Raw genomic sequence first — 15753 nt, 5'->3', positions numbered from 1 at the left:
CATGTGACAGCAGATGCTGGCAAGGATGGGGTGAAAGAGGAACACTCTTCCATTGCTGACAGGATTGCAAGCTTATACAACCACTCTGGAAATCAGTCTGGTGGTACCTCAGAAAACTGGACATAGTACTACCAGAGGATCCAGCAATACATCTCCTGGGCATATACCCAGAAGATGTTCCAACTTATAATAAGGACACATGCTCCACTATATTAATAGCATGTTGCATGCCCCCTCAACCAGCAAGGAAGATGCAACACAGGAACTCTTCTAACAGCAGTTTATTCAGCAACCTTGAACAATCTTCATTTCCCTCTTCATCTCCCTCTTCATCTCCCCTGAGCCCCGGGCTACAAGCCCTTTTATACTCTTATCCACTCCATTCGCAGCAGGCCATGTCACTTCACCAGGTGCGAGACCTCAGCCAACTAGAAGAGCAAGAACAAATCACCACCAAATATGGACTTGTTTACCACAAGCTCCATAGCCAACAGGTGCCATCTTTAAGCCGTGGTTTCAGGTAGCCGAGGGGAGGGGCCATGGGCCCCTACAATAGCAGACTTATTTATAATAGCCAGAAGCTGGAAAGAACCCGATGTTCCTCAACAGAGGAATGGATATAGAAAATGTGGTACATTTACACAATGGAGTACTACTCAGCTATTAAAAACAATAAATTTATGAAATTCTTAGGCAAATGGATGGATCTGGAGGGTATCATCCTGTGTGTGGTAACTGAATCACAAAAGAACCCACATGATATTCACTCACTGATAAGTGGACATTAGCCCAGAAACTTAGAATACCCAAGATACAATTTTCAAAACACATGAAACTCAAGAAGAAGGAAGACCAAAGTGTGGATACTTAGTTCCTCCTTAGAATGGGGAACAAAATACCCATGGAAGGAGTTATAGAGACAAAGTTTGGAGCTTAGACAGAAGGAAGAACCATCCAGAGTCTTCCCCACCCAGGGATTCTTCCCATAAAAAGCCACCAAACCCAGACACTATTGCATATGCCAGCAAGATTTTGCTGACAGGACCCTGATATAGCTGTGTTTTGTGAAGCTATGCCAGTGCCTGGCAAATAAGGAAGTGGATGTTCACATTCATCTATTGGATGGAACACAGGGCTCCCAATGGATGAGCTAGAGAAAGTACTCAAGGGGCTGAAGGGGTCTGCAACAATATGAACTAACCCGTACCCCCCCCCCTCCGAGCTTGTGTCTCTAAATGCATATGTAGCAGAAGATGGCCTAGTTGGCCATCATTGGGAGGAGAGTCCCTTGGTCTTGAAAAGATTATATGCCCCAGTACAGGGGAATACCAGAGCCATGAAGTGGGAGTGTGTGCTTTGGGGAGCAGGGCAGGGGGCAAGGGGGAGGGTATAAGGGACTTTCAGGATAGCATTTGAAATGTAAATGAAGAAAATATCTAATAAAAAAGAGAAGTCTAATGGCCAAAAAAATGTAGGCTATACATCCCAAGGAAGAAGCATATCGAGAGTAGGATAAAATGTGATTTAATTGTTCCAAACAATCAAACACCTGGCTTGAAGCTCACACTCTGCCTGAATTACTAACATAGGAAAGAGTAGCTTCACAGTGTCTACACCAGGACATCATAGTCCAAAGGCTGAGAGGACCCCACAATCACTTGAGATGTGATGAGCAGAAGTTAAGCAATGCAAGCACTAGGACAGTCCATGGGATTAACAGAATGGTTCTATGGGTTTGGGAAACTCTGAAGAGAGTTAAAGAGTTTCTGTGTTGTACAGTAAATGAACTTAATTTGATGTCAAGATGGGAAGAAAATAAAAAGAAAGGAAGCAGAGATGGTGCGGGAGGATGGGGAGAATAATGAAAGAGGAGGAAGGACAGAAGGGAAGGAGGGAGAAAGAGAGGGAGGGAAGGAAAGATAAGGACTCTGGAAGGAACTTTAAATATTGTAAAGAGCTGATAACCTTGTTTATATGTTAATATGTGAATTCACTTCTCTAATAATAAAAAAGGGGACAACAGATATTAACGTTGGTTAGCTAAAGAGAGCGAGCACCCAGGGCTTTCTGTGTCTCCCATTTTTACGTGGGTGCTGTGAGGAAGGATACTCACAGTGCGGGGTTGAATCTGGTGAATTTTGAGGTCAGTCTGAATTTTGAGAATCTGTTCCTGGCATGAGCAGCCTCCTGAATTAGAAAGAGCTACTTACAGGAAATGTAGGCTTGGCTTGCTCTCTTGATATTTACAGGAATTAGCTTTATTTTATTTTTTTTCTGTCTTAGCCCGCCAGTGCTTTGCTCATGTATTCTCAAACCATCTGACTGAGTTCATTTCAGGACTGTGGACTGTCTTTAGAGAAATCACTCTTCAACCTCCAGTGAGGGAGTTTGGGGAAGACCAGAGCCCAAGAGATGGCAGCACAGTATCTTCTTCATGTTTTTGCTACTGTCATTTATTTTAGTTTTGAGATTATAGTATTATATCATTTTCCCCTTTCCTTTCTTCCCTCCAAACCCTCCCATACACCCCATCTTGATCACTTTCAAACTATGGCCCATCTTTTCTTTAATCATCCTTAATGCATACATGCATATACATATATTTGCATATGAGTATATGCATATGTATTTTTAAATATGACCTGGTCAATCTGTGTAATGTTTTTTGTATGTCTGTTTTCAAGGCAGACTATTTAGAACTGGATAAGCAATTAGTATGCTCGTCCCTAAGGAAGACTCTCCAACTCTCCCTTATGCTCAGCATGCCTGAGTTGCCTGCAGCACTGTAATTTCTCTGAGGGTGGCGTATGTTCCTAGAACTTTAGACTCAGCTTGCAGGATGGTTGGACACTTCTTACCTGGTCCCAGCAATCACTGATCAAGTGCTTCACATCATGTCACATGATGATGGCTGCACTTTGCCGAGATGTCTGTAAATCCTAATTAGGGCCATGTCCAATCTTTTCTTTCTCTGTCTTTGGCATAGTCAAGAAATGCAGCATGGCAGAATTTGGGACCACTGGGCTCTCTTCTTCACTGCACTGTCAGCTAACATCTGTGTAAATCCTCCCGTCAGAGACTCGGGCTTGCTTATTTATTTGTTTGCTTTGTTTTTCTTTTCTTCTGTAAACTATGAATGATGCATTAAAAACACGGGTTCAAACACCAGTCTCAGGCTTTTAAACTATGACTTCTAGAATCTCAGGTGCAGGGACTCTTTCTGATTTAGTGTTGGGGAAGCTTTTTCTGTGTTTTGTTGATGACTCAAAGGGTCCAGCCCAGTTTGAGTAATAGCTTAGATAATCTCTAAATTCCCTTTGCAGTTTGATTATAAATTTACAATTCTAGTTTCCTTCCTTAAAACTTCAGTGATGTCTACACACATACCACACACACACACACACACACACACACACACACACACACACCCTACTCTTGAAAAGGCTTTTCCGCACCATAGCCCATGTGGAAAAATTCAATTCACCTGTACTTACAGACAATATCATTTTATTTTAACATTTTTTCTTCAAAATGCCTCTCAGGTAGTTTAAAGAAATGTCAAAAAGGAAAAGAAAAGAAAAGCAAAAGTAAAAGAAAATGCTTGGAGAAATTAAGTAAACATTTATCCAAGTCAGTATATAACCTTTCTCCAATCTGCTCCTTCCATCCACTGCCCTTCTAACTCAAATCTTCTCCCCTTTCTTGTCTCAAACTTAAAGATAAAAGAGGTAAGGGGAGAGGGAGGATTAAAGGGAGGGGGGAGAGGGAGAGGGAAAGGAAGAGAGAGACTCCCTTAAGCTCATCTCTGAAATGTTTCTGTTTTTAAACACTGCAGTTCATCTCAATTGTGCTCAAATTCAATTCACTTGTGATTGTCTCCTGTATTATTTGCTTTATCAATTTCTCCCCAGACTCAGTGGGGTAGTGATTGAAATTTGAAAGCTTATGGAGGGGAATAAAGACCAACACATATTGAAGAAATTGTGTCTTGAGTCTGCTGGCTGCCAAGATGCTCTGGCTTTCCCTCAATACTCAGTCCACTTTAGCCTAGTCTCTGGGAAAACATCATCTACCCAAAATGACTTGGGATAAATTTAAATGATTTTTCTTCTTTGTCAAAATGAGTATTTTGTCTGTATCCTTAGTTTTTCATTGTTGCATCATGTACTGGAGGCTTTGGTTAAGATGGCCTTGCATTGGGAAGGCATCTGGTGAAGGAAGATATGATGTTGAGCCATGCAAGTTCATCAGTCAAACTAGCCATGTGGATCTTCTTGATTCTAAGTCTGCACAAGACTAGTTTTTCATGTAGACACAAATGTAACCTTGGTTTTTTCCTTATGTTTAATTGACATGGAAAGTAGCAGGTTTCTTACTGCATTTCCTTTAGCTGGTCCTGACCTGTTCCTCTACCCTGTCCCCACACATTTGTATTCTTCCTCTCTCTGCGCTCCCCTTCCACTTCCATATCTCATATTGTGCTATGGTCCTCATCTCTCTCTTAAAGCATGTCTCCCCTCTGAGATATAGATCCTAGCCTTTACAGTTTGTGTCTGTGTATTTTTGTGAGCATGAGTGTGTGTTAGGAGCTAGGAAACTGGAAACTTATTTTTAATAACACTTATTGTTAGTATCCTGCTTGCCAAACTCATAATTTGGTTTAATTTCAAATTCCATACTAATGTTTCTCATGCAGAATTCACTGTAAAAAACAATCAATAATAAGAGTATGATGAGCAGAGAAATAGTAAGATAAGTGGATATAATTTAATGTAAAGGTTGTGTTTTCTAATGTTTATTATGCATATTCATAAGGTAATCATTATGTGGATAAGCATTTTGCTTACAAAATCTGAGTATGTATTACATGTATGCCTGAAACCATAAGAAGTTTTTGGATCAACTGGAGTTATAGAAGTTTATGAACCACCATGAGGATGTTAGGAACTGAGCTCAGGTCCTCTGGTGTCATTTATGTGTGTGAGGTGGCCTATAGAGGCATGAGAATATGTCAGCTTCCAAGGAGCAGAGTTACAGGCAGTTTTGATCCACCAGACTTGGGGGTTAGGATGCATCCAAGGAGTCCTCTGAAAGAACAACAAATGCTTTTAACCACTGAACATTTTCTCCAGACTTGCAGGAGGTCATTCTTACCATTCACACCCAAGACTCCCATTGATTTCCCCAAACGCCCCACAGTCTCAGATGGTCGTCCCCATTCTACATCTCTCCACTTACTTATGGCATTTTCATGGGTGTCCTCCTGGTCTGTTCTTTTGAACCTCTTAATTTTAATAATTCCTTCCTAAGCTACTGAACACTCAGGTGTGCTTATGTATATTTGAGAATGAGTACTGAGTTAAAAGATCATGCAATTATCATTGAGAACTTGAAACCCTTTTAAAGAGTAGGTTAAATATAAGCAGCTGACCACCATTCCTTCAATGCACATGCAAGGTTTTCAAATCTTTGCTAGAAGTAAGACTTTTCATACCACTCAATTTTGCTTTTATGAATCTCTTTCTTTTCCTTCTACTTATACTCAAAATTCTGTCTTTAGTTAAAAGTCTTCTACTTCCTAGAGCTCTCCTCCTACCATTATACTCCACTTCAAAATGCTGTTTAAAGTTTTTAGTGCAGATTAGGAGACTGGGCAATTGTAACATCTGAGAAATTCCATGATCTACCACTTGCAGACTAAAGAGCAAGACAAGCTACAGATGTAATCTTGGTTGGATTCCTGAGGCCTGAGGACCAGGGGTACTGGTAACTGAGAGTAGACCAAAGCATGTCTCAGGTCTAATAGAGAGAGTGGTTCCCCTCTCCCCACCTTTTTTTCTATCATGGAGTTGGATAGTACCCATCTATCTTGTTGAAGATGGATCCTCTTTATTTAATCTATTGATTTTTTGATTTAAATGTGGATGTTTTTAAAAACACTCCAGAAACACACCTAGAAATGGTATTTGATCATCTCTCTTGGCTTTCCACAGGTCAGTGAATTAGTTATAGAAAATAACCATCACATCTATATGCTGTTGCAGAGACAAATAGTGTCCTGTCCTCCTTATTTCTGTATGGAAGAGAATCTGAAACTTGCTGGAAATTTGAGCAATTATGTCATGTTGAACACTTATACGCTAAGTAAATTATACATATCTCTCAGAGGTATGTGTGTTAAAAATATTATTCCAATATGTAAATGAGGATGTTGGGAAGGTAACTGACTTAAGTTGTGTGCTTTATGTCTGAGCTGGGTTGCAATGTCAGAACCCTATTTTTGGAGCAAATGTGAGTCGCTTCTTGACATGTTTTTTGCTGTGATGTTTTATTTACTTCCTTTCTGGTTTTGTTTCACAGTAATCATTCTCTTGGGAGTAAGGCTAGAAAGTAGTAAAAAAGATACACGAGTGGTTAGGCATTTTCTATGAAAGGCACAAATACCTGAGAATATTTTGTTAGTAAGGAGTGAATCGAATTACATTATGCAGTGAGCAGAGGTATGCAAATGAAGTGGTTGCATTTCCTGAAGATGGTAGTATTTCTCAAACAAGGACCAGGCAGGCATCCACTGTAGAATTTCTACCTCGGTATCACACAGGTACTCTGGAGCATTTGGATGCTTCTAATCAAGTTATTCACCTGGACCTACTTGACACCCAACTCCACTCCAAACACTTGTGCTTTCTGAGCGGAAGGAAGTAATACAAGTACTTCCTCCCCTGAATTTGCATAATTGCAGAGCATCAACAATGCTGCTTGCTTTCTCAAAGTGATTGTTAGAAAGTGATTAGCAGCTAGTGAAAGTCTCAGAATAAAATACATCTGTATAATTCCTGTCTTTAGGAATGCCTGAGAGCAAAGATAATGGACCAGAGAAACATGTGAGAAAAGCAAGCCAACATCTGCCAGATCAATAGCCCTTAAACCATTACCCTCCTTGGGAGGCAGACCTTTAGAGACCCCCCAAGCCAGAATTGTATTCATGAACAGACTGTTACAAAGTAGACTGTATATTTAAGGTACTTTGAAATTATAAGAAATTCTCTTGATGTGAGATACATTGTTTAACAATTCTTATCAAAATATGTCCTTGGAAGAGTTTTTAGTATTTCTTTGAGGATGAAAACTTGAATATGTCTGAAATTTAACATAGATAGGGAATGCATAAGGCCCATTAAAATATAAGACAAGACTTGCATTAAATGAAAACATTAGAACCATGATTATCTCTGAAGTAGAATGAGCCTCTGAATGGATTAATGTTCTCTTTAGTCCTTTAACAAGTGACTTTAGCAGCTTCCATTATCAGAGCCCTTTGCACTTGGATTCAAGAGATTAAGTCATATGGATAGTTCCAGGAAAGAAAAAAAAATCCTTCCCTAATCCTGACAGCTGGAAAGCAGATATCTATCTGTCTGTCTATCTATCTATCTATCTATCTATCTATCTATCTATCTATCTATCTATCTATCTATCTATCTATCTCCCCCATCTTTGTATATATAGTTTTAGAGCCCAGAGAACAACAACATTGCTCTTCTGTAGCATGGCATTGTGGTAACCCCCCAAAAAGAATCACAACGACCTTTGGTGACCAGAAAACACTAAAGGCATATGCTTAACAAACCTTTTTCTACTGTGCTTTATAGGGTAGATTGTGAGTACACAGTTAATTGCCACTGAGTTTGTTATATGCCATGTATTGATAAATCAGCCTGCTTCTATCTTAGGTGAAAAAGTTATCATAGTAAATAAAGACTACGTTTATTTCTGTTTATGATTAAATCTATTTCTCAAGGGTTGGGCTATGCTCCACCTGTTTATCTTGACAATAAATAGTTCCATACTGCGTGTTTCAGAAAATGGCAACCATGACTTTGTTTAAAAAAATTGTGTTGATTATTTTGTTTTACCTATTATTTAGCCATGATGATTTGGGTTGGTGGTCTTTCTCTTTGCATCTTTGGGATTAGCAATATCTGGACATGAACTTCCAAAATACTGAGAATGTTCAGTGTCTATGTTGAGGCTAGGAGATGAATTAATATAGGAAGTACTTCAGATATTTATTTCTGTATTCTGAACCACTCCCAATGGCCTCCAAGAATGACCATTTATAATCTCTCATTTAGGACTGGTCTCAGAACTATATGTGACTTTGGGTGGCTGTGCAGCCTTCAGAAAATACAATAGGGCTATAATGTCTACAATGGCTCAATTATATAGCTGTATAGTTGGCAGCATTTACTAACTGGAGGTAAAGCTAGCTGGGCTGGCAGCCAGTGCTTCTCAAGTCTCTTCCTTGTGGCCTCTCTACAAGAATTCACATCCACATAGCTGATGGCTGGATTCCAAGACTAGAAATCCAACCATTAGGGGGTGACACTTGAGGAAGCCCAAGATGGGACACTGAGTATTTCACATGTGCTGCATTTTACTGGTCAAAAGGAATTATATGTCCAATAAGGGAAAGGTTTTTTTTTTTTTATTAGATATTTTCTTTATTTACATTTCAAATGCTAACCCAAAAGTTACCGATCCTCCCCCATCCCTGCTCCCCTACCCACCCACTCCCACTTCTTGGGCCTGGCTTTCCCCTGTGCTGGGTCATACATAGTTTGCAAGACCAAGGGGGCCTCTCTTCCCAATGATGGCAGACTAGGCCATCTTCTGCTACATATGCAGCTAGAGACATGAGCTCAGGGGGTACTGGTCAGTTCAAATTGTTGTTCCACCTATAGGGTTGCAGCCCCCTTCAGCTCCTTGGGTACTTTCTCTAGCTCCTCCACTGGGGGCCCTGTATTCCATCCAATAGCTGACTGTGAGCATTCACTTCTGTGTTTGCCAGGCACTGGCATAGCCTTACAAGAGGCTGGGTTTTATGTGAACAAAAGCTCAAGAGAAAGAATGAAAATGTAGAGCTTCAATCTACAATGTATAGGAAGCTGTCTGTTGACCTTGGTTAAAGCCTACAAAAGAAAGTACAGTTACTAGTAACTATTTGTTCATGGCTTCACTATGTATATGTGGCAGGGGCAGTTAAGTGCCTAACCTATTTCATGACAAAGTTAAAGGCTAGAAGGGAGTGGAGCTGCAGAGATAACTTAGAGGTGGAGTTTCTGACTGTTCAAGATCTGTGCCTTTTGGTGTTTGATTGATCCAGAGAGAGAAAGAAAGAGGGAGGGGGAAAGAGGGATGGAGGAAGAAAGACAGACAGACACAGAGAGAAACAAACAGAAAAAGATGGAAAGACTGAGAATAAAAGACAGATTTTGTGACTCATGTGTACAAAGGCAAGGTTCCATTTTCTGAGAAGGGCAAAACATTCTGCCCGCCAGTATGTGTATGATGGAGACTAGAGGCTCTCAAGATGTGACTTTTCTCTCATCTTCCTTTTCAAGGCAAGTGAGTACAGATCCCATTGTGCACCTCTTCTGCAACATGTGGAAATAACTACTTCAATACATGTTTTGAATTCTAGACATCCCCCCCTATGTTCAAACTCAGTATTATGTATGAAAACCAGTCCAAATTCCTTACATTAGTCATTAAATAAAGGCTTGTAAAAACCTTTTTCATACATTCAGGTTGTTTTTCTTGAATACAATATCTAATTCTTCAGAGCTATTATGGGCTTTAACTATAGCATTTTCTATTAGCCTAAAAGTGTGCCATTGATTGTAAGGGGAATATATTGCAAGAAAATGAATGTCTGGCAAAGCAAAACTCTTGTTACAGTATCTGGAAGGACTCAAACCACATTTGAACACTTTTATTGCACTGTTTTCAAAGCAGTGTGTACACACTATTGTCTGATGTCCCTTCTAAAACTCACTCTTAAATTTACTCATCACTATAATAGAATGAAGAAGTAAGACTTTCAGGAAGAAAATCAGAACTTTCAGGTACCACTTTTATGAACTGATGAGTACTATGATTGTAGGAGTGTGGGCTAACTATAAGCATGAATTTTCTTTGCACATGAATTCCATTTCATCCTTTAATAACTGTTTTGTGCATGCTGTGTTTCCTTACTCTTCTCTCATGTTTTCACACAATACAAATGGCCTTATCCTATAGGTGGTGAAACTATGGTCTTAGACTCTGGACTCTAGATGAAGACTCAAATAAATATGTATTATTTATAATTTACCCAGATTGTGTACCCTATTTTAATAGCTGAAAATTGCCTAAGACAATGCAAATTCATTCAAAATAACATGTGCTCATATATCTAAAGAATACACATGCATATTGATTGATTATTAGATGGTATCCTATGGTGACTTAAAAATGAGAGTTCAGAAAATACTTGCTACAACATCTATACTGAGATATTCTTACCTACTTTAAGGTAACTCACATAAAAAATATTATTAGCATTAGCTTCAAGAAGCATAGCACTGCGACTCTGATATTTCACATGGAATAAGTCATAAATTAATATTTCTTTTTCCTATTGTTCATATGTTCCATGCACTTTATCTACACAGCAGTTGAGATGAAGCTACACAGATTTCTAAGAAGGAAAATAGCCCCAGCAATGCTATTTCCCTTCCTTTCTGATGAGACATGGGACCAGCCCCTGAACAGAAGAGACTAAAGTTAGTAAATGTAAATGTCTTAGTATAGGCCACTGGAAGCAGCTGACTAGTGAGCAGTTTCTGTCTCTGAACACAGTGCAGAAACACATCAGCCCAGTGGCTAAACTCCCAAAGTGACATAATATGTACATAGTAGATGCAAATTCAAATTTGCTTCAGTTCCCTGGACTCAATTTCCTTATGTGTGAAATGAGATAACTCTCTGGATTTTTGTAAAAATTTTATATTTTATGGCATAGTGCCATGTAGCAGAACAAACCCAATTGGTTTAAATTATACAGAAAGTTATTTACATTACATTGGTATTTTTGTAATAATGCTAGAAACTGAATTATCACTATATATATATATATATATATATATATATATATATATAACATACATACATACATACATATATAATACACACATATATATATATATACACATATGTATACATATACACATGTATATAAATGTATACACACATATATATGCACATGCACATTTATATACACATACATATGTATATGCATACACACATACATATATACATACATACATATACACATATACTTATATGTCAACATATAATTGTGCTTCTGTTTATTATGTTACACCAATCAGAAAAATGTCATGGTTACAATGCCAGTGAAATATGTACAAGATGAACAGCTTCAACTCATGTCTGAGCACCATAGAGAAGTGCACATAAAAATGTAAGCATATATTTAGACAAATATACTCAGATGCAGGTGCATGTGCATAAAAATTATCGCTGTCTTTGGCAGCTTAGGAAATACCTGTAAACTCTTTCCTTATGAGGTTTGTTGACTTATACAACAGAATAATGATTGAAGAGAGATGCTCCTCACATTTCTTCCTGCCTGAGATTCTAAAACATCTAGGCCATCTGAGTTCTCCTCTAAATTTTGTCAGTTATATCAAAAGTGGCGTTGGTGGAAAAGCACTCACAGCAGGTCTGAGTGGGAGCGACATCAGCTAAGTTGCTATTCTAAGGTAGTGAACAGGATTCAGGGAACATCTTAAAGTTAGACAACTTTTTGTTGTTGTTTTTAGAAAGGGTCTCACTATATGCTTTGGTTGTCCTGGCTGTAGTTCAGGCTGGCTTCAAATTCACAGAGATCTACCTGCCTCTGTTTTCTAAGTTGTAAGATGGAACTCATGCACCAACATGCCTGTCCCTGTTAGATGGATAACTTCTACTAGTTAAATCCAAAAATGAAATGGGATACAGAGAATTTAGCCCTGTTCCCTGTGATTCACCCTGCTGATTTATTCTTGTTTCTTTGGAATATATATGAAGTCCCTGTCTTTTGAAGTAGCTTATTTTAGGCTGCATATTCAAAACCTGTGTTTGTGAAGAACTTTTCCAACTGTGAAGTGCTGAAGGAGTTTGAGTTAAAGTTGGAATTTTTGTTGGAGGATAAGATAGGACAGAACCACTGTGTCATGGGAAATTTTGCATTACTGTTGTTCTAATTGCTTTTCCTTGCTGAGATAAAACGTTTTTACCAAAATGCAACTTGTGGAAGAAAGGGCTTATTTGTCTTATACTTTCAGGACACAGTTCATGATTAAGGGAAATGAGAGCAGCAACTCTTTAGTAGAAACCATGAAAGAAGCTTGTTATCTGGTCACTCTCTAGATCATATTTAGCTAGCTTCCTTATATAGCCACAACCTCTTGTCCAAGGATGATGCCACACAAATTTGTGTGTGTCCATTCCCATCGATCAACAATTGAGACCATCCCACACAGGTATTTTCATAGGTCAGTCTCATCCAGGCAATTTCTCAATTGAGGTTTTCCTCTCAGAAAACTATAAACTGTGTTAAGTTGACAATTAGAGCCAAGCAGAGAAACTGCTCTGTGATATATAGGTGGTGTTTCTCAAATAATGAGCTGTTCTGCATCAAGAAAAGACTCAGCTATGTTCTTACTCCACACTTCATAATTGAATTTCCCAATAAAGTGGGCATTTTCCACATGAACCATTCAAAAAATTTACATATTTCAAAAATGTATCATGGACAAGCGTTAGAAAATGTAATATTATGGATATACTGATTATATGTTGATATTCAAGATGATAAAGTATTAAAATTTAATTTTATCTGGATTTGTATGTCTTTCAATGTGACCACCATAAAATCTAAACTTGCAGATATGACACACACGTTACTTGTATTAATATGACTACTGTCTAGATACTGCTCATTTAAAAAATATATGTAAGGCTCAAACATCTAGGGGGGGCGAAGTCCCTAGATAACTAACTTGCTATTTCTTATTTATGGTGATTAGATAAAAGTGATTCAGTAGACTATAGAAAAAATGTGAAATTTGAGAAGGGAGAGAAAGGAGATAGGAAAGAAATTAATAAAGTTACTAGCATAGAGGGCTGGAGAGGTGGCTCACCCATTAAAGAGTGGGCTCACAACTAAAATATGATATAGCACAGAAACAGTATTTTTTATTATTTGTAATATAGTCTTTGTAATAAAAAAGAGTAGAGACAAAGTAATTCAAGCTGACTATTAATGATTGTGTGTTAAGATGTTGATGATTTTGGTGTATTTCAAAGTATTATTGGTATAACTGGGCTGTAGAGCTTAACAATAGTTTTATGCATTATCAGTGAATGCAGATCAAATGCCCTACTCCCACCCCTGCCAAAACCCAAGTTGTAGGACACTAAATAGATTTAAGCAGCTAACTTATCACTATATTATAAATCTAAGAAGTTTTGTATCTCTTGATCTTGAGTCATTGAGAGTCCAAAGTAGTTTTGAATATTAGAATATATCATCTCTAAGTTTTCATCTAATTTTCAATGTCTGTGGTTGATGTTCCTTCAGTGGGATTACATTCAGCGCCATGGAGAGCTTATTCGCCTAATGATTGGGCATTCAGAAAACCTGAAGCAGAGGAGAGACATCCCCATTCACATAGTCATGTCTTCTTCCCATTGTACTTCTTTAATGCCATTACAGACAATTCAACTTTTTAAAGTGTGTGTCTTAGTTTCCTTTTTGTTGCTGTTGTTGTGATAAAACACTATGAAAAAGGCAGTTTATAAAAGAAAAATGATTATTAGGGATTACCGTTTCGGAAGGTTAGATCAGTCCATGACCATGACAGTGGGGTGTATGGCAGCCAGTGCTTAGGCCTGGTTCTGGAGGAAAGGCCAAGATCTCACATCTTGACACAACAACCGTGAGGCAGAGAGAGTGACAACTTGAAATGTTGTGGGCTTTTGAAATCAAACCTCCAGTGACTCACCTCCTTTAGCAAGTCCCCACCTCCTAATTCTTCTCAAATAGTCACACCAACTGGGACAAAGCATTCAAACATATGAGTGTATAGAGCCATTCTCATTGACACCATCACAGGTAGACTTTGTGATTTTGTGTCTGTCTTTCAAACGACCTCCTTGTGAAGGTAAGGTGTGAAAAGGAGGGATTGCTTTACCTCAGAAGAGTTCATTTTGGGCTAAGTTTTTTACAAAAATGCTTATAGAAATGAGCTTTTGTTTTTTTTTTTAAAGAAAGAGGTCTAATGAGGTTGCAAATCTTGAGAATAATGCATATAGAAAACAGCGGCCTCCCCAGAAGTGGACAAACTTCACACGTCGTTGTCTGCTGCTCCATGCTCCTGATATCATGGGAGAGTAGAGAATGTGATCCTGTGAATATCAGCATGTCTCCTTGATTCTATTTCCTCTAGCTGTATTTCATCTGCCCCTGGGGGTTTGGATCCTCAAAGTTGCTCCAGAGAAAGCACAGCCTTCTCTGTCATCTTTTAGCTAGGTCCTTCTGTCCCCGGGGCTGCCTTCAGGCCTCTAAGGAGAAACTACGTAGCTGTGATATGCAGCTTTACAAATATGCAAAACCTTGGTACTTTTATATACCACAAGAAGATACAAAAATTTCTGTGAGAATGATTATGAAAAGTATGTCTTCGTATGCTCCAGCTACGGCCCAGGAAATGAGAACGTTGCCACAGTCTTGTTTCTCTCTGCCTTTATGTTCTCAGCACTGCAGTTGCAGTGGCTTTCTTAGCATTTCCTTTTAAGGCTTGTCTATTGACTTAGTGGGGAGAGCTAGTTCAGTCTGCAGTGTATGATCCTCATATGTATTATCACCCATTCTACCACAATTCTTAAAGCTTCACATGGCAATATCACACACAGAGAGACACACTGACAGAAGAAAGCACACACATACACACAGACAGACATGCAGACATACAGACACGATTCCACTAACAGACACAGAGACACGTACAGACACACACAGAGACACATACACACATGCACACAGTCACAGATGTAAACACACATACAGACATACACAGATACACATGCACACACAGACACACACACACAGTCACATACACAGACGAAATCACACTGACAGACACAGACACATACACAGACACATACACACAGAGACACACATGTACACACACAAGCACACACAGACACGCACAGACATACATATACACACAGACACACCGAAACATACACATACATGTACACACAAAGACACACATGCACACACAGACACAAATGTAAACAAACACAGACAGACACAAACACAGACACACACAGAGCACAGAGAGACACACACAGACAAAAACATAGACACAAACACAGACACACATGTACACACACAGACACAGATACAGGCACAGACACACATACACACATGTACACAGACACATATAAACACAGACACACACAGACACACATACAGACACAGAGACAAACATACAGACAGAGAAACAAACACAGACAAATACAAACATAGACACACATACAGACATACACATACACAGACACAAGCACATACACAGAGCCACACACAGAAACAAGCCCAGACACACAGAGACACAGACATACATACACACAGAGACACACATTTCATCCTCACTTATTCTTTGTCACTCAATATCTTGATTTCCCAAGAACTAGCAATAATCTTTTATTCTTTTTTCTTTTTCTTTTTCTTTTTCTTTTGCTTTTGCTTTTGCTTTTGCTTTTGCTTTTGCTTTTTTTGGTTTTTCAAGACAGGGTTTCTCTGTGTAGCCCTGGTTGTCCTGGAACTCACTTTGTAGACCAGGCTGGCCTCGAACTCAGAAA

Source organism: Mus pahari, chromosome 7 (genome assembly GCF_900095145.1).
Source record: "Mus pahari chromosome 7, PAHARI_EIJ_v1.1, whole genome shotgun sequence".
Classification (NCBI taxonomy): domain Eukaryota; kingdom Metazoa; phylum Chordata; class Mammalia; order Rodentia; family Muridae; genus Mus; species Mus pahari.
This window is presented reverse-complemented; position numbering follows the sequence as displayed.